Below are 25,354 nucleotides of genomic sequence, written 5' to 3'. Positions count from 1 at the left end.
ATAAAATTTGACCTAAAAAGCATTAAATGCACCTAAAAACAAGGAAATAAATCACCTAAACCTAGAATAACGTTTTTTACATAGACCCAAAATATTTCATGCCAATTCATAGACTTGACCGGATCCTTCTAGAACTTGAATCAAGGTGACAATTTTTTGTTGCCCATGTGGATCATGCTCAATGGGCCTCCACGAATTTGCTTGAGCCCATAACTCTTGGATGAGTCCGTTAAGTACGTCCTTGAACTTCTTTGCTTGTGCTCTCGTAACCGGCCCAATTGGTACTTGAACGAGATCCTTCGACGCGGTGCCTTCATCTCCATCATAGAGAATCGTAGCATTTTGATTAAACTACAAGTAAAATTAGGAACAAAGAAACTTACAGGTTCATATTTGATAATGGCATAAACCCAACAAAGACCAACTTGTTCATATAATCTTCTAAATGCCTGTAAAGTTGTCATATGCGTGAAGTATTCATTTTTCTTTAGTAAAATAAATGTCAGATAAAGAAAGCAACTGTAGCTTAAAGTAACATCTTAACAGAGTTCTTTAGCCATCTTCCTCAAACAAATTGTGTATCTAAAGAATTCCAAATGTGTCCCAGACCATTGACATTTACTATTGAATTACAAAGGAGACAAAGAAGGAAATTGGCTTAGAGAGAATCATTGTCCATGTGCCTACAATAGTGATGCGGGAGACGCAAGATGATTTTTATTTAGTATTATTTATGTTTGCAAGTCAATTGTATTTTTTATGTTTTAGGTCCTAGTAGTTTATTGGACTATTAATATTTTAATTTGGAAGCAAAGTTATTTTCGTAATAAGGCAATTAGGGTTGCCTAGCCAATTAGAACTAGGGTTTAGCAATCCTTTATAAACAACCTATTGTACTCCTTGAGGAGATAGTTGATATTTTGATGAATGAAAAAAATGGTTGTTTGGTCTCTTTTTGTCTGGTGCTAACTTTAGGTCTACCCTAGGTGCTAACTCCTAGTGGTTTCCTCACTTGGTGCTGACTCCTAGGTCATATCTCTTTATTTTATTGTTGTTTCAGTTTTGTTCTGGTTGTCCTGCATCATATTTGGTATTAGATCAAACACCGATCTTTTTGAAGCATCATTGCAGTCAATTTAGAACCAAAAAAAAAAAAAAAAAAAAGACATTCACCGTATTTTTTCCACCACTAGAAATCCAGCCACCACACCACCTTCAAAAATCCCTTCGCCACATCTCTGCCAAACCAACATCAAAAAAACCATCTGTCAATACCCACACGTATCAAGCCACCAAAAGTTTACTCATCAACCCAAGCCCTTTGACCCAACAACCAACAAACCCCACAGCCAGACCTGGTCAGGTTCTTTCCAAAAGGTTTCTTCGCACGCCACCACCCATTGGAAAGCCAACGCTGCCATCCCAATAAACGATTAAAGCGCCAACCTATTCCCAGGCCACACAGAGTTCCTCTTCTGTCTTAGTACAACCCAACTCCATCTTGCTGTCTCAGAGTACCGCGTCACCAACCCACTCCACAAGATCAGTACCGCAAGAATTCGTTAATGTCGATCTCACCTTGTTGTCCCAGAGTCGTCGCCAACAACCATCATAAGACCGCCGCTGTCGCAACAAATAACCAATCCATCAACCGGAAAGCTCGAAAATGTGTTAAAAACACAAGAGCTGTTTAGACCCCCAAATTAAAGTTACTGCTCAATAGATTTTACACTAACTTAATTCTAAGTGCAGAATAGTGTAAATGCGAGCGGATAAACAAACAAGCTACTCTAATCCATAATAAAGTCAACACAGCAGTAAACTGAAATGTAAAAGAGTAGGGAAGAGAGATGCAAACACAAGATAACACACCGATGTGTTATCAAAGAGGAAACTGAAGAACTTGGCGAAAAACCTCTCCGCCGCCCTCCAAGCGGTAATCGATCCATTAGACAATCAGTTGGGATACATGGGTTAGCAAGAGACCCTCCAAGCCTAATCTACCCGTTGTACCTAAGCCCTCCATGCTCCTACTCCAATAAGGCTTCTCGGAATCGTGTCTTGTCTAGCTCTCCAGATCCCGCAACAAGCTCCATGTTGCATCTACCATCCTTGGCTTCTTCCAATGCTTCCTAACAGCACCAAAAGCTCACTTGACACTCTAAAAGGGTGTGGTTAAGTGTTTGGGCTATCAACCTCTCAATGGTATGGAAATGGAGAGGTAGGAGTTGAGGAAATCAACAAGCATATGTGTAGAGATATATGGATATGATAATCTCTATCTCTCAAGGTTTGAGGCTAGGGTTTTCTCTTAAAAGCACTCCTCAATATTTGTGGGTAATGTGGGTATATATAGTGTGGGTACAGAAAGTGTATATCAGATAGTACAGTTTTGCAAAACAGAATGTTTCGTGGGTGTCTCGCAGGAAAGCCTTACCCGCGAGCTACTCGCAAAATTCAGCTGTCTCCATCTTTATTGACTCTTCGCATTTAGTCATGTGTAAGGCACATGCTTCACTTCGCGGGATGCTTAGTCACGAGATACCCGCGAGAACTCTTCTGGCTTCAATTGCTTGAGTCTTCACACACTCTCTCTCTCTAACACATAACCCTTACAATCAAATCCCACAATAAATACAGGATACAAAAGATTGAATATAATTACAATCAAATTTGGCACGGAATAAAAGACAACAAAATACATATTTGTAAATCACAACTTTACAAACCCCATATCAAAGGTAACCCGATAGTCCCATCTGAGTTCTTTCTTCCTACCAGCACTAGCATCCTGTTTCACTCTCAATACACACTTGTTTCAGCCCATAAAAGAATACCAACCCAACTTGCCAACCAGACAACTTTTAACCAAACCAGTTACTAGCCTTATTTTAAAAAATTAAAAAAAAAAAGACTCAACCCATTTTTTTAACAAGCCCCCAACCCACCTTTTACAACATCAGCTTTCTTTTTTTTTAAAAAAAGTACATGACCCAGCCCACGAAATTCAAACCTGTCAACCAGCCTAGTCCCAGCAACTATTTGAGAGTAGTCCTAGAAGCCTATTCCAAGATAATCACAGCAACCCGTGCACATCAAGTGTTCTTCAACTTCTCAAAAAAATTTCATATTGCTGTTTTGTGACTCCAAGTCTAAGCTGAAAATGACTGCCTTTGATAGAGAATTTGAGATGGAGATTAAGACGACTGGGAATACCCTCCCTCCTCCATTGATAATCTCCTCACTCTTCATGATAAAGTTGAAAATTTGTTAGCATATATGGAGCAAGAACCATCCAAATCAATGAGAGATGCTCTTTTACCCTTAGTGAAGGCACTAATCACCAAATAAACTTTTGCGACATGTTGAAATGGATGTGAAGGTTTCAGTTTTATCTTGCATTATTGAGATTACAAGGATAACAGCACCAAATGCCCCATATAAGGATGAGCAAATGAAAGAAATATTTCAATTGATTTTGGCAGCATTTGAAAATATGTCTCATGTGTCTACTCGCTCTTATAAGAAGGTGGTTTCAATTCTTGATACCATTGCAAAGGTCAAGTAATGCTTGGTGATGCTAGATCTTGAGTGTGATGCATTGGTTGTTGAGATGTTTCAAAGTTTCTTGAAGATAATTAGGTCCAACCATCCACCTACTGTACTTTCAGCCATAGAAACAATTATGAATCTGGTCATAGATGAAAGTGAAGACATTTCCTTGGATCTTCTTAATTCACTTTTTGCTATGGTAAGAAAGGTAAATCAAAATGTTTCACCTATTTCGTGGATATTGGGGGAGCAAATAATCACTAGGATTAATGCCCAACTAGAAAAGATAATGGCACCCACTCAAAAACTACCCAACAAGCTTAAGGGTGCACATGATGTGAAAGTTGAAGTTGTTGAACGTGCTTCTGATCCACCCTCCACAGTCCTTGAAGATCTACATCTTGGTGAAGTCAAAGAGGTTAAAACCACAGTGCTTCCTATGGTTCATAAGGTTCAAGACGATATTATACTGATTCCACACATTGATTTTGTTATTCCAAATGAGTTTGATGTGGTGGAATTCAAGGTTTTTCTTTTCCCTGTGCTCCCTAAGGTGATTCCAAACTTGAAGCAAGTGTTACTTGTCAGTATCCTAATCCTTCAATGCTTTAAAACTCAAGGTCGAGTTTTCTCCAACCAAAGGAGAATGATGCAGGAGACGCAAGAAGATTTTTATTTAGTATTATTTATGTTTGCAAGTCAATTGTATTTTTTATGTTTTAGGTCCTAGTAGTTTATTAGGCTATTAATATTTTAATTTGGAAGCAAGGTTATTTTCGTAATAAGGCAATTAGGGTTTCCTAGCCAATTAGGACTAGGGTTTAGCAATCCTTTATAAGCAACCTATTGTACTCCTTGAGGAGATAGTTGATATTTTGATGAATGAAAAAAATGGTCGCTTGGTCTCTTTTGGTCTAGTGCTAACTCCAGTTCTACCCTAGGTGCTGACTCCTAGTGGTTTCACCGCTTGGTGCTGACTCCTAGGTCATATCTCTTTATTTTATTGTTGTTTCAGTTTTATTCTGGTTGTCCTGCGTCACTAAGCACAGACATAGAGTTCATATTCAAAAATAAACAAAGATATAAATCATTTTCTCTTAATTTAACCCCTATGTAGAAGATATCCACATTTTATGTTTATAGATGTATCGAATGGTTTGGACTTATGATTCATCTCATCATGTCTAAGAAATATGACACCCCATAACTTTTGCGTACAACATGTGTGAACCAGATTAATTTTCCGGGTAAACAACTTTTAAAAACTATTAAATTACCTCTACTCAATAAATAACTTTTTAAAACTATTAAAATTACTTCCTCCATGCTAAAAGTCTTGTGGTTCAAAGGCATTGTCCAAGAGAACTTGGGTTCAAATCCCTCCATCCCCAATTCACCACATTGTAAGGAAAAATAAATTAAAATTGCCCTTACATGCAAGGGAAATTCTTGGACTAGCTGTGGCTATAGTTGGAGTTTACAACCGATACTAACATGGCCAATGAGCTCTACCTCAAATGGCATTTCCTCCTCCTATAATATGGGATGAAGAATGAGGTATTGGGTTCAAGACAGACTAAATGCGTATGTAATTTATCAATTGAAATAAATAAAAAAATTTTTTTTTTTTTTGAAATGGGAATGACTATCGGGGAGTCCAATGCTACAATCAATTCAAGCTTTTTTAAAGGTCTACAAGGCACATGTCAACTAGTCCAAGGATGAAGGATGGTAAATTGTCAAGGCCTTAACCTAGTCTAATCCACTTGAATTTATGACTTTCTTGATCAATATCAATCCACATTTAGACCTACTATTCCAAATGGCATTATGTTAAATAATCTAAAGTCTAAACAAAGTGGGTTGATTATATATGTCTCAAATATTTCATGCATCCAAAATATTGTTCTCACTATAGAATTAGACAAGCTAAATTCCAATAAACAACTTTATTTAGACCTTGTTTAATTTTTTTAATGAGAAATATGATAAATTGCTCAAATACTGTACTATGTTGAAATGAGTAATAAGTGATGCTCTATCAAACTTGATGGAGCGCCATCCCATCAACTTAATAGATAACACACAAATTTATTTATTTATGTATTCTATTTGGGTTGTGTGCCTAAAACAACTTAAATAAGCCCTTTAACACTAAAATGGATAGATAATAAAAGAATGGAATGGAATATAGTGTATTTTCTCTAGTGTGTTTGGGACTTTATAAAAGAAGTGATAAAAACATTTCATTAAATGTGTGAGTGTTCCTCCCACCTTTGGAAGGAATGTTTAGGAGGAAAATGGAATGGAATGAGTATTTCCTACCAGCATTCCACTTGCTAAGAAAAAGGCCAAAGCTGGAATGGTTTAAGAAAGGCAACATTGGACTTTAAAAGAGCTGAAAGGCCCAAAAATATGTCAGATATGGGCCTGTTTGAAGTTCACAGCTAGTGGTTTTCCAGCAACCAAGTAAGTCCACTTTGGGTTCCACAAAGCTACAGAGATGAGCTGGAATCAAAGCCCTTACTGTGTCCAGTCTCCTAATGGATTTGTGGCTTTTGAATACCAGACTAAATGAAGTAGATCTCAGCTGCAAGCAGCTAGTTGATCAGAAGATATAGTCCTAATGGATGAGAGACTCACTTGATAAAGAACAATCAAATTATTTAAAAACTATAGGATTGGCTAGGAAAGAGGGTTAATTTTCAATTAACTACCAATTCATGCCCTATAAATGGAGGGCTATACTTCAAAAAAAAAAAAAAAAAAGAGAGATTTCTGTGAGATGGACTCAAACTTTGCTGAAATTTCATCAAAGAGAGAATTTTCAAGAGAAAAATATACACCCCAAAAAAATATAAAAAATCTACTACAAAATTAGTTCATAGAACATGGCTGTCATAAAGGGCTTTCTAAAGAAAGCTTGGGAAGAAAGTTTCTGCTGGTTTTTCTTATAAGTGATCTTGGTTCTGAGAATCTTGAAACCAAAAGAAAGGTCTAAAATAAAGATTTCCATGGAAAACTGCAATTATATTTGAAAGATACTAAAGAAAATGTATGGAGGCAGATTTGAACTCTGGTTCTCCTCATAAAGGAGACCCGTCAATGCCACAGAGTTATAAGACTCATGGCATTCAAAGTATGTATTAGAAGTGATGAATTTCCTAGTTAACAGACACATGCTCAAACCTAGTGCTTAGGCTTTCCATCTAATTTTAGAGAAGGCTGACATCATTGAGATATTATAACATAAAATTCTTAAGGATCCCAACCCTTAGGTTGCGTTTGGGAACATGAACTTAGATTTAGGATTTGGATTTCAAATCAATCAAGGGATTTGGTATTCATTACTTTGCAATTCATGGATTTTTAATCCCTTGTTTGGATCATTTATATGATTAGAAGTATTTGAATTTATTTCAGTTGGCAGGGAAAAAATAGAAGCAAAACTTACATATTTAGCAAAGAACAGAGAATACTCACAAAAGTTTGCGGGCCCACCAAACAAAAATGCTCTACTTTATGGTTACATAATCTAAAGTAACATAACTTTCTAGTGGAAAAAACCTGTCATAATTAACATATAATTGTAAGGAGTAAGATACAAATAAAAGTTAAACTTAAGAAGAAATTGTCACTAACACCATTCAATCAAACAAAAATACCTTTTCCCTTTACTTCCTGCTAATTTTAATGCTAGTCAGAATATGCTCTAACAACGATAATGGACAACTCTTTTCTTAAATCTTCAAACAGTTTAAAAACAACCAAGCGAAACAACACATAACCCCCTTCCCCTTGAATTTGAAATTTAAATATATGGCCTTTTACCCCTAAAATCAAAACTAGCATGAATAAGTGAATTTAAGGTTTTCCAAAGTAATACTTCATTTCTTCCGTTTTCCAAGCAACAAAACAATAGGAAAATCGAACAACTGGATGTAGAATAAATTGGGTGCTTCTGGTGGGTTAATGATTAGGAGGATTTGAGGATCTAGGATTCTGAAATGTTGAACATAGAGTTAGCACTCAAAATTAGCCAGGGTTTGATGAGAGTTTTTACAACTATTTGATAGAGAAAGTATATGGAGTTTTATGGCTTTCATACGTAAGAGTAAGGGCTTTACCTTGGGGTTGTATAGGAAAAGAAAGAGAAATTAATAGCATTCAAAATTGACTCCAGAATTTAGCTCTTGGGCTTGTTCCTGAACAAGTTTAGTAGTGGGCAAAAATACTTGGCTACAACACATTCTGGATTCCATACTATTAAACAAACAATTTCTGATCTGTGCATCCTCGACCCTCCAATCAGCATACTTAGGATCCATAGTAGGAGGGAGTTCATCATTTAGATAAGTAAATTTCTTGCTACCAAAAGAAAAACCTCAACAACCTGGGTGCATTGCATGTAATAACTCCCATTAAGACGAATCAAAATAATAGAGAGCATACCAGAGGGGAATACAAAATTGGGCTGTATACCTTCCTTGGATTCCAATAAGCAACCAATTAAAACAAAGAAAGTAACCAAGTGAACAAGATGTGGCTCTGTGAGCTACACTAAAAATAAATAGAAACCAGACAATGGCTGACACTCAGTCCTCAAACAACCAGTATTCCCCATAAGGAAACCGCCCACACTCCTCACAACCCAGCAATTAGAAAAGCAATACAACAGCTCCAAACCAACAAATCTGATGCAGCCATGGAAGATTAAAATGTTACTACTTTGCAAATTTGCCTATTCAACATTTATTTTATGGGGCATGCTTGAACTTCAATTGAATTAAAAGTCACCCGATTTTAAAGGCCTAGTTATGTGTCTTTGGGTCAATTAGTTTTTAATTTGGCCTTTTTTTAGTAAGTTATGGTCAATTTTGTATTCACAAGCAAAATTGTAATTTCAACAATTCCTACGAATTAAGGATATTTTGGTAGTTTAGTTGATTCTTGGATTTTCTAGGAGATCTAAAATATCTTAAGTTTTATTTTCTTAGACCTCAAGACCCATAAATCAAAAGTCGAACATTAAAGAAAATGGCAAGTACTATCTGATTGGGCCTAGAGTGGAAGAAAAGGAAGAAGCAACTCACTTTTGATGATCTAGGAATTCAGCATACTCTTCCTTTGGCACGGATATCAATTCTATCTCTAGAGTCATCTTGGGAGTTCATTATAGCCAATGAAGGACAAAGTTCAAGCATAGTATTCATTACAAACTTTACAGTTTTGCCTTTTTAAGTACAAAATTGACCATAACAATAAAAACCCATACTGAACCATTTTAACCTAAGGATACATATAATTAAACATTTGAAACCAAATGATTTTTACTTTAATTGGAACTTCACACGTAGGCCCTTAGAAGAATTTTGAAGTAGTAACAATTGATCTTCTGTAGCTGCATCAACACCACCACTTCCCCCCCACCCCAAAAAAAAAAAAGGAATAACTCTATAAGTAAAACATACCATTAAATTGAGAAAACCAATTCATATAAAACGAATGCAAAATGAAAATGAAAGGAAAAAAAAAAAAATCCATTATTCATAGCCGCTAAACAGATAGTTAATTGCCTTCCAACTTCAACCAATAATCATCGACCTAATTAAGATGCATAACTGCTCTTTCCAAATAATCCTCAAATTATGCATATCCAGAAGATAACACCTATGTGCAATGAGCTATACAAGCACACATACGTACATAATCATACAAGAACCCAAATCTACTCGATAGGAGATATAGAGCTTCCAAAATTGATTCATTGAAACCTTTCAATCTGATCGCTAATTTCACAGGGGCATTTAAATTGAAATAGAAAATAAAAGACAAAATAAAAATAAAAATCAATTATTAAATAAAATTGATCCAAGTAACTATCAAATTTGAAAAATTGAAATACAAAGGAATAGAGGCTTAACCTAGAAACCCCAACCTATTCAGTAGGTGATAAAGAGCTTCCAAAATTGAATCCCCCAATCTGATCACTAAATTCACAGCCGCCTTTAAGCTGAAACTTATAGAATACAAAATGCAAATAAAAAATCAATTACTAAAGAAAAATTGATCCCAACCATCATAACAAATTGAAAAACAAAGAAATAGAGAGATAGAACATTGGAACCCAAACCTGTTGAATAGACCATAAAAAGCTTTTGAAATTAAAGCTTTCAATATGATCGTTAAGCAATCAGTCACAGCAGCATTTGAGTTGAAACTGATTTAAAATGAAAATCAATAAATTAAGAAGAAATAGATGCGTGTAACAATCAATTATGTAAATTGAAAACAAAGGAATAGAGGCATGGAAACTGCACGATAGGAATAGTTTTGGTTAGGGCATGGAAACGCACATTGTTGTCGTTGCTTTTCAATAGAGTAACAGAAAAAGAAAGTCAAAATCTTGGAAGATATTCCTAATAAGCATTCATTAGATACGGCCACATTAACAATTTGAGGTGCAAAGTATAGAGATTAACGGAGTAGTGGGTGGGGAATTTAGTTTTGGTAGGCTAGTTATATTTACAAAAAGAGCTTCTTTTTGAAAATCTAACTCGATAGCATGGAGATCCATCTTCAGTATAGAGATTATGGAATGAACAATGAGAGAGAATGGAAGGGTTTTAAATGGGAGGAGAGCTAAACCCATCTAGAAACTAAATCCTCTATCTAAAAGATAAACTCAAAATAAAATGAGTAAGTAAAATCTGAAATCATTCAATGAAAATTTGAAATAAAAATTCTGTAATAATTTTGGTTGTGCTCTGGCATCACTAAGTTATTTAAATAGAGGTGAATAATTTCTTTCTTTCTTTATTATTGTTCAGTGGCTAATCCAATTCATTTCTAGGAGAGTTGCTCATATTTTACCAGTATTTTCGATTTTTCAGAACTGACTACTGGTCCTAATTTTCTGGCTTGGCTTATAAGTTACCGATTTCAACATTTAATTTTGTTCTGTATAAATTTAAATTCTATATATTGTGAATGAAGTAGCTGGAAGTTGGACTAATATCTTGGACTTGGTAATATGGCGGTGGAGAGGAGTTTGGATGGCAATACAAATTCTGGCTTGGAAGGCAATGCAAGTACAAATGAGACCACCATATCAAATGGCAATGCAGAAGCAAAGAAAACCAAAACAATTCCATTTTACAAGCTATTCTCATTTGCAGATTCCACTGATATTACATTGATGATCTTTGGCACAATAGGAGCCATAGCTAATGGGTTAGGCTCCCCGCTTATGACAATAGTGTTTGGGGATTTGATCGATTCTTTTGGCAATAACAAAAACCTTGTCCACGAAGTTTCCAAGGTAAAAATACAATGCATAAGCTTATTTTTATGAGGTTGTTTCAATCTTAATCCTGGATAGATGTGTACTTTATCCATCTAATGATAAGATGTGTAGGGATGTATTTGATTGTTGATATGAAGATTCTATTAATTAGTCACCTTGTTTAAATTTTAGATCTCCTTAAAATTTGTCTACTTGGCTGTGGGGATTGGTTTTGCAGCATTCCTCGGTAAGTACATTCTATATTGTGGAAACCATTACAGATTTTTAATGCATAGAGAATATCATTTGCTCATACACCAGTGAAGATTAAAAATCCGGTCTTTTGTTTGTCAGAGGTGACATGTTGGATGGTCACAGGGGTGAGACAGGCAGCAAGAATAAGGGGTTTGTATTTGAAAACCATGTTGAGACAAGATGTTGCTTTCTTTGATAAGGAAACAAACACAGGAGAGGTTGTTGGTAGAATGTCTGGTGACACAATTCTCATAGAAGATGCCATGGGTGAGAAGGTACTACACAGCTTCAACCATTTCACTAAAACCATGAAAAGTCACACCAAATTTTGTTAATCTTGTGAATGTAAACATAATTGAAGAGTTAACTAAGTCTGCTTAGTTGTGCAGGTTGGGAATTTTCTACAGCTTATATCAACCTTCTTCGGGGGCTTTATAATAGCATTTGTCAGAGGATGGCTTCTTACTCTTGCCATGTGTAGTGCTATTCCTTTTATTGGGATAGCTGGTACTATTATGTCTCTGGTCATATCCAAGATGTCATCCCGTGGACAAGGTGCTTATGCGAAGGCAGCAAATGTAGTTGAACAAACAATTGGCGCAATGAAAACCGTATGACACTTTGTCAAAACCAAATACATTCCAGGAAAAAAAAAAAAAAAAAATCTCTCTCTTAGTAAACTATGTTTAATTTTGTTGTTCATTTTTTAGCAAAAGTATGATATCATCATCTGTCCCAATCCAGGTTGCATCATTTGCAGGGGAGAAGCAAGCTATAACAAATTACTGCAAATTTCTTGAATATGCTTACAAATCAGCTGTTTATGAAGGCTTAGCTGCTTGAGTAGGTATCGGTGTGGTTGTGTTAGTTGCGTTTGGTTCTTATGGTATGGCTGTCTATATTGGGGCAAAATTCATTCTGACAAAAGGATATACTGGGGGTAAAGTGATGAACATTCTTCTCGCAGTGTTAACATCCTCCAAGTAAGCTACATATTTCCCCAAAAAATGGAAAATCCATCTGCTTATGTGCCTGATTTTGCATATGCACACACACACTAACATGAATTTATATCTAGACTTTGTATATCTTGTTTGGCTTATTTATTTCCTTTTCTGCTTGTAAGGTTGAATTTAATCAACCATTTTATTGGCTTTATTTCGTGCCAAATTTGTTTGTATTTCAGCATTTGGTAACCTTGTATTTAGGTGGGTTTGTTGTAAGGGTAGTGAGTGAGATAGAGTGTTGATTGCTCAAGAGTGTACAAGAAAACAGAGACTCGCAACTTGTTCTCGCGGGTGGCTCGCGGCTTCAAGCCGCCAAACGCAGCACACGTGCCAAGCGTGCCAGAAGGTGAACAGTCATGCTAGCTGGAGCACTACAGGACAAAACAGGACAACTGGCCATACGGTTATCTCGCGACTGGATCTTGCAACTCAGTCAAGTCGCGAGTTCAAGCCGCGAGCCACCCCTGTTTTGTAAATCCTAACGTTTCACATTCCTCTCTCACTCCAGTATAAATACCCCTTTTACCCACAAATGAAAGAGAGCTTCCAGAGAGAATTTTGAGAGAGAAACCCTAAAGAAAAACAAGATTGATTCACCAACAATCTATACATTAGAGTCTCTTCAAATTTCTCAACTCTCTTCCTCTCCATTGTCAAATCCTTGAGAGGCATTTTACCAAAACCTTGTTCTCACCATATTCATCTCTGTGAGAGGGTTGTTTGGTTTGCTGGGAAGCAGTTAGGAAGGAACCAATCTACATTGGTTGATACTATGGTCTAGTAGCGGAATCCTGGAAGCTAGAAAAGAAAAAGATTCAGTGCAACCTCGTTAGAGTAAGAAGCTTGGAGGGCTTAGGTGCACTGGGTAGATTAGGCTTGGAGGGTCTATTGCTGTCCTTGTATCCCAACTACATTTTCTAGTAGATTGTTTACCGCTTGGAGGGCAGCGGAGAGGTTTTACGCCGAGGGCTTCGGTTTCCTCTTCAATAATACATCACATGTTATCTTTGTGTTTGCATCTTCCTTCCCTTTTATCTTTGGCTTTTATTATCTGTTGTGGGTTGTGATTTTAATTTGGCTTAGATAGTTTATCCAATTCCATATTATAGCTTATGTTCATTTTCCGCACACTAGTTGTTTGACATAAAGCTTGATAGTTTATCTGCTGTGGGTTGTGATTTTAATTTGGATTAGATAGTTTATCCAATTCCATATTATAGCTTATGTTCATTTTCCGCACACTAGTTGTTTGACATAAAGCTTGAATTGGTTAATTTGTAAATTGGGAGTCTAAACGTTCAAGGGTGTTTATACACATATTTGAACTTTTAATTGGTGTCAGAGCGGGTACATCTCTAGTGTTTTCATTACCATTGTGTGATCCTTGACCCCTTTTGAGATGGATCGGTCTCAATCCCTAAATGCACCTCCATATTTTGATGGTAGTAATTATGCTTTTTGGAAGGTTCGCATGAGAGCTTTTCTGTGTTCTATTGATGAATCTGTTTGGGATGCTGTTGAGATAGGTTGGACCAGGCCTGAGGAAGCCAAATCCACATGGGATAAGGCAGCACTTGCTGCATCTAATGCTAACAATAAAACACTCAATGTTATTTTCTGTGGTGTGTCCCCAGATGAATTTCACAGGATCTCTCACATTACCGTAGCTAAAGAAGCATGGGAGATATTGGAGACCACTTACGAAGGCACGAAGAAGGTAAAAGACACCAAGCTGCAGATGCTAACCACTTGGTTTGAGGAGTTAAAAATGAGTGAGGATTTAAAAATGAGTGAGGATGAGTCCTTTGACTCTTTCTATAGCAAGCTGAATGAGGTGATTATAAGCAAGTTCAATTTGGGAGAGAAAACGGAGAACTCTAAAATTGTAAGGAAGATCCTTCGATCATTGCCGGAAAGTTTTCGTGCTAAAGTGACAGCGATTGAAGAGAGCAAGGACCTTGATTACATCAAAGTTTAGGAGCTGGTTGGTTCTCTTCAGACCTATGAGATGTCACTGCCCAATCAACGGAAGAGTAAATCTCTTGCTCTTAAGACCATTAGTGAGAAGGTGGAGGATCATGACTCATCGGGAGAAGATGTGGTTGACAAAGATGTTGCTTACCTTATGAAAAATTTCAGAAAATTCTTAAAATTCAAAAATAATGGCAAATTTGGTGATAAAGGAAAATTCCAAAGTTCAGGAAGGGAGAAAAAGAAATTCAAAAGGAAAGATGGAAAAGAATCCCAACCTACACAAGGTGTCACTTGTTTCGAACGTAACGGGCATGGACACTTTAAGAAGGAATGTCCGAATTATTTGAAATCGAAAGGCAAAGTGTATGCCACGACATTGAGTGACTCGGATTCATCCGACTCAGAATCTGAAGAAAGCTGTGATGGAAAGGGGAACTACTCAACTTTTATGACTATTGCTCATGTTGAGTCTTCAGACGAGTTGAATCTGCTTGTACGAGACCTTGGAGAACATAGTGATGAAGAATCAATGGGAATTGTTGAAGAATCAGATGCTGAAGAAGATGAAAGCACAGCTAACCTTCAAGAGAATTATAACTCACTCCTGGAGAAGTCGGGTGAGTACACAAGGGTGACCAAGGCAGCTGTGAGAAAAATGAAGAAGACAAAGGAGAATTATAAAAGTCTCCTAATCCGATATAGGGAAGCCAAATGTGAGATAGAAACACTGAATGGTAAGCTGTCAAAAGCTTACACAAAAGTGAGATTTCTTGAGCAAGAGGTTGTGCAAGCAAATGCCAAAATTGAGAGGGTCACCACCAAGAAACTAGATGATGTTATTTCATCGCAAAAGTGCTTTTCAGACAAATCCGGATTGGGATATACCGGAGGAAGTAGCTCATCTAGAAATGTCACTAAAGAAGTGAAGTTTATAAAGGCCAAAGAATCAGCTGATGTTGGTCCTACTGCTGAGAAGCCCAAGATAGAGGAGAAGAGAAATGTGGGGAACGAACGGTTGTTGAATTCCCATAATCAATCTGTGGGCAGGTCTGAATCTCGTGCCAAGTCTCGCCCACGACCACAAAGAGGTCCTAGATCACCTTATGTGTGTCATCATTGCGGACTTCAAGGGCATACTCGACCAAATTGCCAAAAGCTGAGAGTAAAGAATAGTGCAACTCCTCAAAGGTCACGAGGACCTAGAAATGATAGAAGAAATTGGGCAGGTGAACAATCGAGAGATCAAAATGGTGATCCCGGAATGATGAACGTGATGAAGATGATTGGTGCATTCACCAACTGCTTGGAAAGCTTCTCACGAAGGTTTGAAAGCCCTAACTCCCATACCCAATCCTATAAAGAAATCAACCCAAACGCAAGTGACGTGTGGGTGAAAAAGGGTACACATGTATAAGCATTACAACATGTCCATGGATTAATACTTCCTATACTCTGTGACAATATTTGTTTGATTGATTGTTGTTTATGTTGATGGTTGTGTGTTTGTTTATTTGTGCATACTCTTGGTTTTCTTTTGTTTTTTATCAATCTTTTTCTTCTTGTGTCAAAAATCCAAAAATCATATAAAAATTAGAAAATCAAAAAGTTTGATTGACATTGTTGAGTTTTTGTCTTAAAACTTGTTTTGCCTTGTACCTTTGTGCTAATGGCTTTGTGCATTTTCGAGCATAGCTTGGTTCATTGCACTCATATCACTGTGGGAGAAATCTTGAAATCTATGTGATTATTGTAAATAGATCTTCAAACTTGTCATGAATGATTAGTGAATGGTTATGATAATCTTGAGACATGCATAGACTTGTGTCTATATATCTTCCCACTCTTTATTTTTTTTTGCTAAAAAGAGTTCACCAAATGTAAATCTTCAAATGAAAAGAGATATTGAGCTGCAAAAGCCTGTCGTACATTCTAGTATTTGACTAGGAAAAAGGGTAAGCGACCTAAAATTCAAGTGAATGTTTATTCAAAAAGCCAAAGGCTAGTTCATTAAAGTGAAATATCAAATATCACTCTCACAATGAAAGGTAATTGTCTCAAAGAATCAAGAAGATCAAATGTTATGATTGATAGTGGAGTCAAATGTAAAGCTCCAAGATACGTTATCAAGTTTTGTGAGAGGTCATATATACATATTTCTATAATTGAGATAGTTTACATGATCTAGTGCTAATTGTGTATGCCTTGGTTGAATTGATCATTGAAGTTTCACACTAGACTAAGGACTATCTCATTGTTGATATCCACACACAACACACAAGTTTATGTTTGATAAATGACATAATCATTTGTGTGATTGTACTTGATGAAATGTGTTTTCACATGCTCAATCTTTGTTAATTCAAGAACAAAAAGATTTTTCAGAGTTTTAGGTGTTTTTGGAAAGTATTTTGTTCTCAAACTTTGAAAATTTCAAAAATTCAGTTTTGCCCTATTTTGGCGACTTAGTCGCGGGTTGTTCAAGTCGCGATCCTCAGTCGCGTGCTCGCGGGTCATTTTTGGCGACATGTTCGCGAGTGGAAGGTCCAGTCGTGAGGGTTACTCAGAGATTTTCGCGGCTCAGCTCGCGACTCTCTCGCAGATAGACCTTCCAGTCGCGAAAAACACTTAGAAAAATTTTTCAAATTTTTATCTTTGAGTGTTTTGGCGACTTGAACTGGCGACTTTGTGGCGACTCTCTTCAGTCGCGAAAAATGCGTGTTTGGCAAAAATAGGGGCAGTTTTTAAATCTTTTTCAGTTTTCCCTCGAACTTTTGTGACTGTTCATCTTCTTTCTCAACTGTCTCCTTCCCAAACACTCCGTGTACCCATTTTCAAACTTCATTGGTGCTTCATTTCTTATCCAAATCATCAAGAAAAGGTATGGGTCTTGTTTTCCTCATCTCATTTTCCCTATTTCATGGATGTTTTTCTTACCATTTGGATTGATACTGTGTTCAAAGCATTCCTCTCTTTGAGTGATGGGTATGGCTTGTTATGTTTGTTGTTGATTTCATCCGTTTTCATGTTGAGTGGTCACAATGTGCTTTTTCATTGTTCTGATATTTGCCTATTGTTGATTCTGAAAATCTTTTGTTAAATGGGTTTGGTATTTATGTGACTTGCTCCTTTCACTTGTTTATGTGTTGATGTTGGCTTGCAGTTTTGGTTTACTGTGTTTTATGCTAACATATCGTGTGTGATGGCATCTTCAAAATATTCCTTTAAAACAACTTTGTTTTCTAAATGTTGTGTCTCACTGCGATGTGTTCTATTTTGAATGTTCTGATTCTTCATTTTGAAATTTTATCCATGTTCATATCTTATGTGGTATGTTTTATGATATCCGTTCTTAATGTTCGAATACTGTCTTTGTATGCATATCATGGTCATGGTAAATTGTCTCATTGACAGTTCTGTTTGAATTTGTGTCTCTCTATGCTCTTTTGCACTATCACCATTTTGCTGCACCTGTCATATTATGCACCTTAGTATTGATGGAAGTTTGTTTGGGTCTGAACTGTCTTAAGTTTGTATTTATGTATTAAAATCTCTGGTTTTCACTTCTATTTGCATCGAATCATGTTGATATTTATCTTGTATGGTACTGTTATTGGTTCTTTGCTGTGGGTCTATTCTCTTGCAAATGTCTCGTCGATCTTCTAAGGGTAAAGACATTGTTGCTGACGATCCAGCAACACCAGTTGCTAAAAGGACTCGACTCTCATCACAGGCATCTCAAGACTCCAATGAGGAGAGGTTTAGAACTCCGCTTACCTCACACATCTACTCAAACATCTTTGACAAGTCAACTCCTATAGTGGAACGGGTGGTGGAGTTTAACACCTTAGGGACCACTTTTATCCCTCGAATCTTTGAGCCACGAGATTGGGCAAACTTGTTTGGGAACTTTGTCGATCCAATGGATGAACTGGTTAAGGAATGCTTCTCCAATGCAAGTGATCTTGGAGTTGAACTTATTTTCTGGGTCAGAGGAAAGGAATTTGGCGTTTCCCCAAACTCCATCGCCGAGGTTCTTGGCATCACTAGACCTCAGAATGTGGATCTAACTCCGTATGATGATCGAACTCCAGAGATTCAAGACATTCTACAAATCCTAGGATCTGATCATGAAGTGTCCACAGTAGGCACATCCATCAGCACCATAAAGTTTGCACCAGAGCTGACCACACTGAAGTTGATCATGTTCTCTAATCTCTATCCACTGTCCAACACTACATTCATAAATCTTGGGAGAGCTCAATTCCTTTGTGATCTTATTACAGGAGCCCCCATTGATATCTGTGCTCACATCTTTTACACCATGAGAAAGACCACGGTTCGTACTGCAGCTCGAGGAATTATTCCATTTTGCAGTCTCATCATGAAGCTCATTCTTCGTGAAGGCATTGTTCCTCCTACAGATGGAAAAATGTTGACCCGTCAGCGTCCTATTTCCATGTACTCTCTTCAAGCTAGCAGAAGTCACTCCTCTAAAACTCCGAAGAGTGCACACATCTCTCCGGTTACTCCATCTGCCCCTGAGTCAGAGACACCTGCACATACCACATCTACTTCGCATGCTATTCCTGAAGTTCCACAAGCTAGTATTCCGCAAGCACAGACTGATCCTCATACTGATAGAGTGGGCAGTTTACTTGAACATATTCAGAAACGCATTGATGAGATTGTGACACTTCTCTACTCCACAAACAACCATGTTCAAATGCGTCTCAAAACTATGGAGAATCAGCTAGACGCTATTCAACGAAAGTTGGACGACAGCCTTTAAATATTCGTGTCAAAAAGGGGGAGAGCATTCAGTAAAGGGAAGAAAGTTCAAAGGGAAGTGTGCATAGTGATAGGGGGAGTACACACATACTTTTGACATACTTTTGTTTTAAGTCTTATCCTCTAAACTTATAGGTTTATGTTTTTGGACTTTTAGCGTTTATATGGGTTTGATACACTGTGGTTTTGGTGTGTTCTTGTTTCTAACTCATAACTTATAATCTTGGTTTAATCTTTTATATACATTGTTGATGTTATTCAGAATATATTGTGGTTTGTACCCATGTGCTTATGTAAGCTTTTAGGGTTAATGTTTTTATGCATATTCTGTAGGCTTTATGGTTTGTACCTTGCTTAATGCAGCATTTTATGCTATGTTGAAATCAGTACTTCTATCTAAATGTCTTGCATTTTGATTTATGTACTGTCACTCTTGTGCCCTTGTAGGATTATTCCTAGATGCATATACTTTGTGTATTATGCATTGGTTGAGTGTTGAGCATACAAGTATCTTGCCTTGTTCTTGTTAACTTGTATGTTCAAGTGTTCATTCCAAGTGTGAATGAGCACTGTGATCACTACCTTGTGGTGATTACTTGGTTGATCAAGCCTTGATTTGAATCTTCACTTCATCTTTGCTTGATCACCTTAAGCTTGTTTCATATGCATTTCATGTTTTTCTGCATACAATGATCATGGTGTATTGTTGTGTTTCAGGAGTTTCATGTTCTTATGATTCAAGTGCTTCACAGCTTCTAGAGTTAGGTGTGAGTGAGTTTTGTTCAGCTGTTCCCAACTCACATGTTAAGTCTAGAGTCTGTTTTAGGGTTTTGTCACGGAATAGCCAAAGGGGGAGATTGTAAGGTTGAATTTAATCAACCATTTTATTGGCTTTATTCCGTACCAAATTTGCTTGTATTTTAGCATTTAGCAACCCTGTATTTAGGTGGGTTTGTTGTAAGGGTAGTGAGTGAGATAGAGTGTTGATTGCTCAAGAGTGTGCAAGAAAACAGAGACTCGTGGCTTATTCTCGCGGGTGGCTCGCGGCTTCAAGCCGCTAGATGCAGCACACATGCCAAGCGTGCCAGAAGGTGAACAGTCATGCTAGCTAGAGCACTACAGGACAAAACAGGATAACTGACCATACAGTTATCTCGCGACTCAGTCAAGTCGCGAGGTCAAGCCGCGAGCCAACCCTATTTTGTAAATCCTGACGTTTCACATTCCTCTCTCACTCTAGTATAAATACCCCTTTTACCCACAAATGAAAGAGAGCTTCCGGAGAGAATTTTGAGAGAGAAACCCTAAAGAAAAACAAGATTGATTCACCAACAATCTATACATTAGAGTCTTTTCAAATTTCTCAACTCGCTTCCTCTCCATTGTCAAATCCTTGAGAGGCATTTTACCAAAACCTTGTTCTCACCATATTCATCTCTGTGAGAGGGTTGTTTGGTTTGCTGGGAAGCAGTTAGGAAGGAACCAATCTACATTAGTTAATGCTATGGTCTAGTAGCGAAATCCGGGAAGCTAGAAAAGAAAAAGATTCGGCGCAACCTCATTAGAGCAAGAAGCTTGGAGGGCTTAGGTGCACCGGGTAGATTAGGCTTGAAGGGTCTATTGCTATCCTTGTATCCCAACTACATTTTCTAGTGGATTGTTTACCGCTTGGAGGGCGGCGGAGAGGTTTTACGCCGAGAGCTTTGGTTTCCTCTTCGATAACACATCGCGTGTTATCTTTGTTTGCATCTTCTTTCCCTTTTATCTTTGCCTTTTATTATCTGCTGTGGGTTGTGATTTTAATTTGGCTTAAATAGTTTATCCAATTCCATATTATAGCTTATGTTCATTTTCCGCACACTAGTTGTTTGACATAAAACTTGAATTGGTTAATTTGTAAATTGGGGGTCTAAACGTTCAAGGGTGTTTATACACATATTTGAACTTTCACTGCTATTGTACCAATGCTTCAGATCTCTAGGCCTGGCATCTCCCTGCATGAGTGCATTTGCTGCTGGCCAAGCAGCAGCCTTTAAGATGTTTGAGACCATCAAGAGGAAGCCAGAGATGGATCCTTCCACAAACGGGAAAAAGTTAGATGACATTCACGGAGATATTGAGGGATGTTTATTTTAGCTATCCAGCCAGACCAGATGAGCAAATATTCAATGGATTTTCGCTTTATATCCCTGGTGGCACAACTGCAGCTTTAGTTGGACAGAGCGGAAGTGGGAAGTCAACAGTGATCAGTCTCATAGAGAGATTCTATGACCCACAAGTTGGCGAAGTTCTTATAGATGGCATTAACCTCAAAGAGTTTCAGCTTAAATGGATTAGGTGGAAAATCGTCCTTGTCAGCCAAGAACCTCTGTTGTTTGGCTCCAGCATTAAGGATAATATTGCATATGGAAAAGATGGTGCAGCTATTGAAGAGATAAGAGCAGCTGCTGAACTTGCAAATGCTGCTAAGTTCATTGATAAATTGCCACAGGTTCTAATTTTCAAACAACTTAATTAGTCTTTGAAAGTTAAGAAAGTAAATAAATAATAAAATAAATAAATAAAAATGTAAACTTTGAGATTTTGAATCTCACTTCCAGGGACTAGATACCATGGTTGGTGAACGTGGAACACAGCTGTCTGGTGGACAGAAGCAGAGGATTGCCATAGCTAGAGCAATTCTGAAAGACCCACGGATATTACTTCTGGATGAAGCTACAAGTGCACTTGACACAGAATCTGAGAGGGTAGTGCAAGAGGCATTGGACAGGATTATAGTCAACCGAACAACTGTTATTGTTGCCCATCGTTTATGCACGGTGAGGAATGCTGATATGATTGCAGTCATTCACAAAGGAAAATTGGTTGAAAAAGGTATCTTACAGCCATACCATACTCTTTTTACTTGTTAGCATGTAGAGCAGATATCATGTATGCATGGTGCATCCAACCTGGTAGTTAGATCTTTGGTAGCCTAGGTTGCTGTCTTGTTGAGTGCATTGTGTACAAATGATGTAACATGAACGTTTGGTTTGCATCCATTGTTTTGTGATCAAAGTTCAATTTTTCAAAATTCCTACTTTTTAGTTTTTTCCAAATAATCCGATAGTTCGAAAATTTATCTTTTGGTACAACAGAGCACTTTTTTTAATCAAGTTTGTTTTTCTGATCTCCCGTTTTAGTAGTGACCTTTCCAGATTAACTCTAGAACCTTGAATCAATCTTGCTCTTAAATAATTTGTGTTATTTTTTTACCAAACAATAGAATGACTTTAAACGTCACAAATCCCACACCCACAATAATTTGAAACGTAAACCGTCGCCTTCAAAAGGAGGAAAAATACCTCTAGAGGACAAGATCATTGGTTGCAGCTAATAAATATTACAATCCTGTTTTCTCTCTGTGGTATGATAGATATGGAGATGAACATTTCATAATGTATTTTGCAATTGATCAGGCTGGCACTCAGAACTACTCAAGGATCCTGATGGAGCATATTCTCAACTTATACGCTTGCAAGAAGCAAATAAGGTGTCAAAACAAGATGTAAATGACCAAAACAAATCTGAAATTACTGTGGAATCTTTTAGACAGTCAAGTAAAAGAAAGGCAATCCTAAAATCCATTAGTAGGGGATCATCTGAATTGGGAAATAGCAGCAGCCGCTCACTCTCTCTTGCATTTGGCTTACCCACAGGACTTAACATCACTGATGCTGCAACAGAAGAACCAGATAGCCCTTCAGTTGCACAGCAACAAGCTCCGGAAGTCTCACTACGTCGCCTTGCCTACCTCAACAAGCCAGAGATTCCAGTGGTTCTAATTGGAACAGTAGCATCAAGCATAAGTGGTGTGGTATTTCCAATTTATAGTATACTAGCCTCTAGTGTAATCAAAACGTTCTATGAAAAACCTCATGAACTAAGAAAGGATTCAAAATTTTGGGCTCTAATGTTCCTAGTCCTTGGGCTGGTATCACTTCTGACAAATCCAATGCAATCATACTTTTTTGCTCTGGCTGGGAGTAAGTTAATTGAACGCATCAGATCAATGTGTTTTGAAAAGGTGGTTCACATGGAGGTTGGTTGGTTCGATGAGCCTGAGAACTCAAGTGGCATTATTGGTGCAAAGCTCTCATCAGATGCAGCTAAAGTGCGTGCCCTAGTTGGCGATGCACTAGCTAAAATGGTTCAAGATATTGTGACCGTGATTACAGCTTTGGTCATCGCTTTTTTTGCTAGTTGGGAGTTGGCTTTTATTATCCTTTCACTGGTTCCTCTCCTTGGGGTCAATGATTATGTTCAACAAAGGTTCATGAAAGGATTTAGTGCAAATTCAGTGGTATGCTCTAAAACTATTAACCTGGTTTTTGTGACTGCTGCATAACACTCGCACTGAATTTGAAGGGAGAAAAATGAAGACATCTTTTTCAAGTTTCAGAAAATAAAATTTTCTAATTGATTTCCTAAATTTATTTATAGTTTTTGAGCTATTTATCAAGATATAAACTTAAATGGTTGCAGAAAATGTATGAGGAAGCAAGCCAAATAGCTAATGATGCTGTTGGGGGAATAAGAATTGTTGCTTCTTTCTGTGCTGAAGAGAAGGTGATGCAATTATATGAGGAGAAATGTCAAGGCCCTATGAAGGCAGGCATAATGCAAGCCTTGATTAGTGGATTTGGATTTGGGATATCTTTCTTCTTACTGTATAATGTCAATGCCATTAGTTTCTATGCTGGAGGTTGTCTCGTTCAGGATGGCAAAACAACATTCACATCTGTTTTCAAAGTAAATAATCATTCCATATCCATCATTCTTTTCCAGATTTTGCAACTTTCAGCAAAAATCTAACAAAATTATCTACCAAATTATTATTTAATTATACTTTTTTGACAAGTATATCTGGTTTGCAGGTTTTCTTTGCTTTGACCACAGCAGCTTCAGCTCTTAGTAAATCAAGTTCCTTTTTTAAAGATTTTCATAGAGCCAAGACTGCTGCTGCTTCCATATTTGCAATAATAGACCGCAAATCAAAGATAGACCCAAGTGATGAGTCTGGGATGACATTGGATAATATCAAGGGAGAGATTAAGCTTTGTCATGTAAGCTTTAGGTACCCATCTAGGCCAGATATTCAAATTTTCAAGGACCTCCACTTGACTATTCGTGCAGGCAAGGTAAACAGAGTTCTCAAAATTATGTATTAAAATCCATTGTTTTCTGCAACTGGTCCTTTGATCAAGTTTATAATATAATTGTATGAATCTCTTCTTTCAGACAATTGCCTTGATAGGAGAAAGTGGGAGTGGAAAATCCACAGTGATATCATTATTGGAAAGATTTTATGATCCTGATTCAGGTCATATTATACTTGATGGAATTGATATTCAAAAGTTACAATTAAAGTGGCTGAGGCAGCAAATGGGCCTTGTGAGCCAAGAACCAGCTTTATTCAATGAAACTATCCGTGCCAACATTGCATATGGAAAGGGAGAAAATGTAAATGAGGCAGAGATTTTAGCAGCATCAGAATTGGCCAATGCCCACAGGTTCATTAGTGGCTTACAACAGGTTGGAACCATGCAAAGCTTTTCTAAATTCATCTTATAAGCATTTTGTGTCGATATTTAGACGCTAAACCATGACATGTAATTGAGTAACTATACAATAAAATTGAACCACTCTTATGTGGAAATTTATGTTGGATAAAAAAAGTTTAAAATGTTTCTACATTGAAATATATTTATTCTTAACTTCCAAAATGTAGGGTTATGATACTACAGTTGGAGAATGAGGAGTCCAATTGTCAGGTGGGCAAAAGCAACGTATAGCCATTGCACGGGCTATAATTAAAAGCCCAAAGATATTACTACTAGATGAAGCCACCAGTGCACTAGATGCTGAGTCTGAGAGAGTGGTTCAAGATGCCTTGGACCGAGTCATGGTGAACCGAACTACAGTTATGGTAGCCCATCGACTATCCACAATCAAGAATGCAGATTTAATTGTAGTGGTTAGAAATGGAATCATTGTAGAGAAAGGAAAACATGAGGCTTTGATTAAAATCAAGGATGGCTTCTATTCCTCCTTGGTTGCACTTCACATGAGTGCTTCAACTGCTTAGGCTTCAGTAATCCATTAGATCAAGAAAGAACTTACCATGTACTAAAGAACATCAGTGTTCTAAATAAGGATGCAGCTTGATTGGCTTGTGGATAAACTATCATGCTCTATGAAGCATAGAAGTATGGCTGTATGGGGCTCAAAAGATGATTTTTTTTTTTTTTTTTCTAATCAAAAAGATGAATATTAGTATGAGACAAAGTCCAACTATCATCATAATTTTTTTTTAAAACAAGATCATGGAAATGTAAGAGCTTCATTTTGGCTGGTCCAAAGGAAAACCATAAAGCTCATTCTTGCAAAATTTTCTCATTCATCTTCTTGACGAGGAAAATCTTTTATCCATTTATGAATTTATTGCCCTGAA

At 37.2% G+C, this 25,354-nt stretch overlaps 1 long non-coding RNA gene and 1 pseudogene across 2 annotated transcripts; one reads left to right on the top strand and one right to left on the bottom strand.

Annotated features, from left to right (window-relative positions):
• Positions 1-9,481: 9,481 nt before the first annotated feature.
• LOC126709505 (uncharacterized) lies at positions 9,482-9,906 on the bottom strand. Of its 2 annotated transcripts, none has more exons than XR_007649407.1 (3): positions 9,873-9,906; positions 9,686-9,772; positions 9,482-9,571 (listed from the first exon to the last, which is right to left on the bottom strand). It is a non-coding gene; the product is annotated as an uncharacterized LOC126709505 (long non-coding RNA). The 2 variants fall into 2 exon arrangements; XR_007649408.1 differs by having other exon boundaries at positions 9,482-9,565.
• Positions 9,907-10,585: 679 nt separating this feature from the next.
• Positions 10,586-25,119, top strand: LOC126710097 (ABC transporter B family member 4-like; annotated as a pseudogene).
• The last annotated feature ends 235 nt before the right edge of the window (positions 25,120-25,354 follow it).

This window comes from Quercus robur, chromosome 12, assembly GCF_932294415.1.
Source record: "Quercus robur chromosome 12, dhQueRobu3.1, whole genome shotgun sequence".
In the NCBI taxonomy this organism is placed as follows: Eukaryota; Viridiplantae; Streptophyta; class Magnoliopsida; order Fagales; family Fagaceae; genus Quercus; species Quercus robur.
This window is presented reverse-complemented; position numbering and strand designations above follow the sequence as displayed.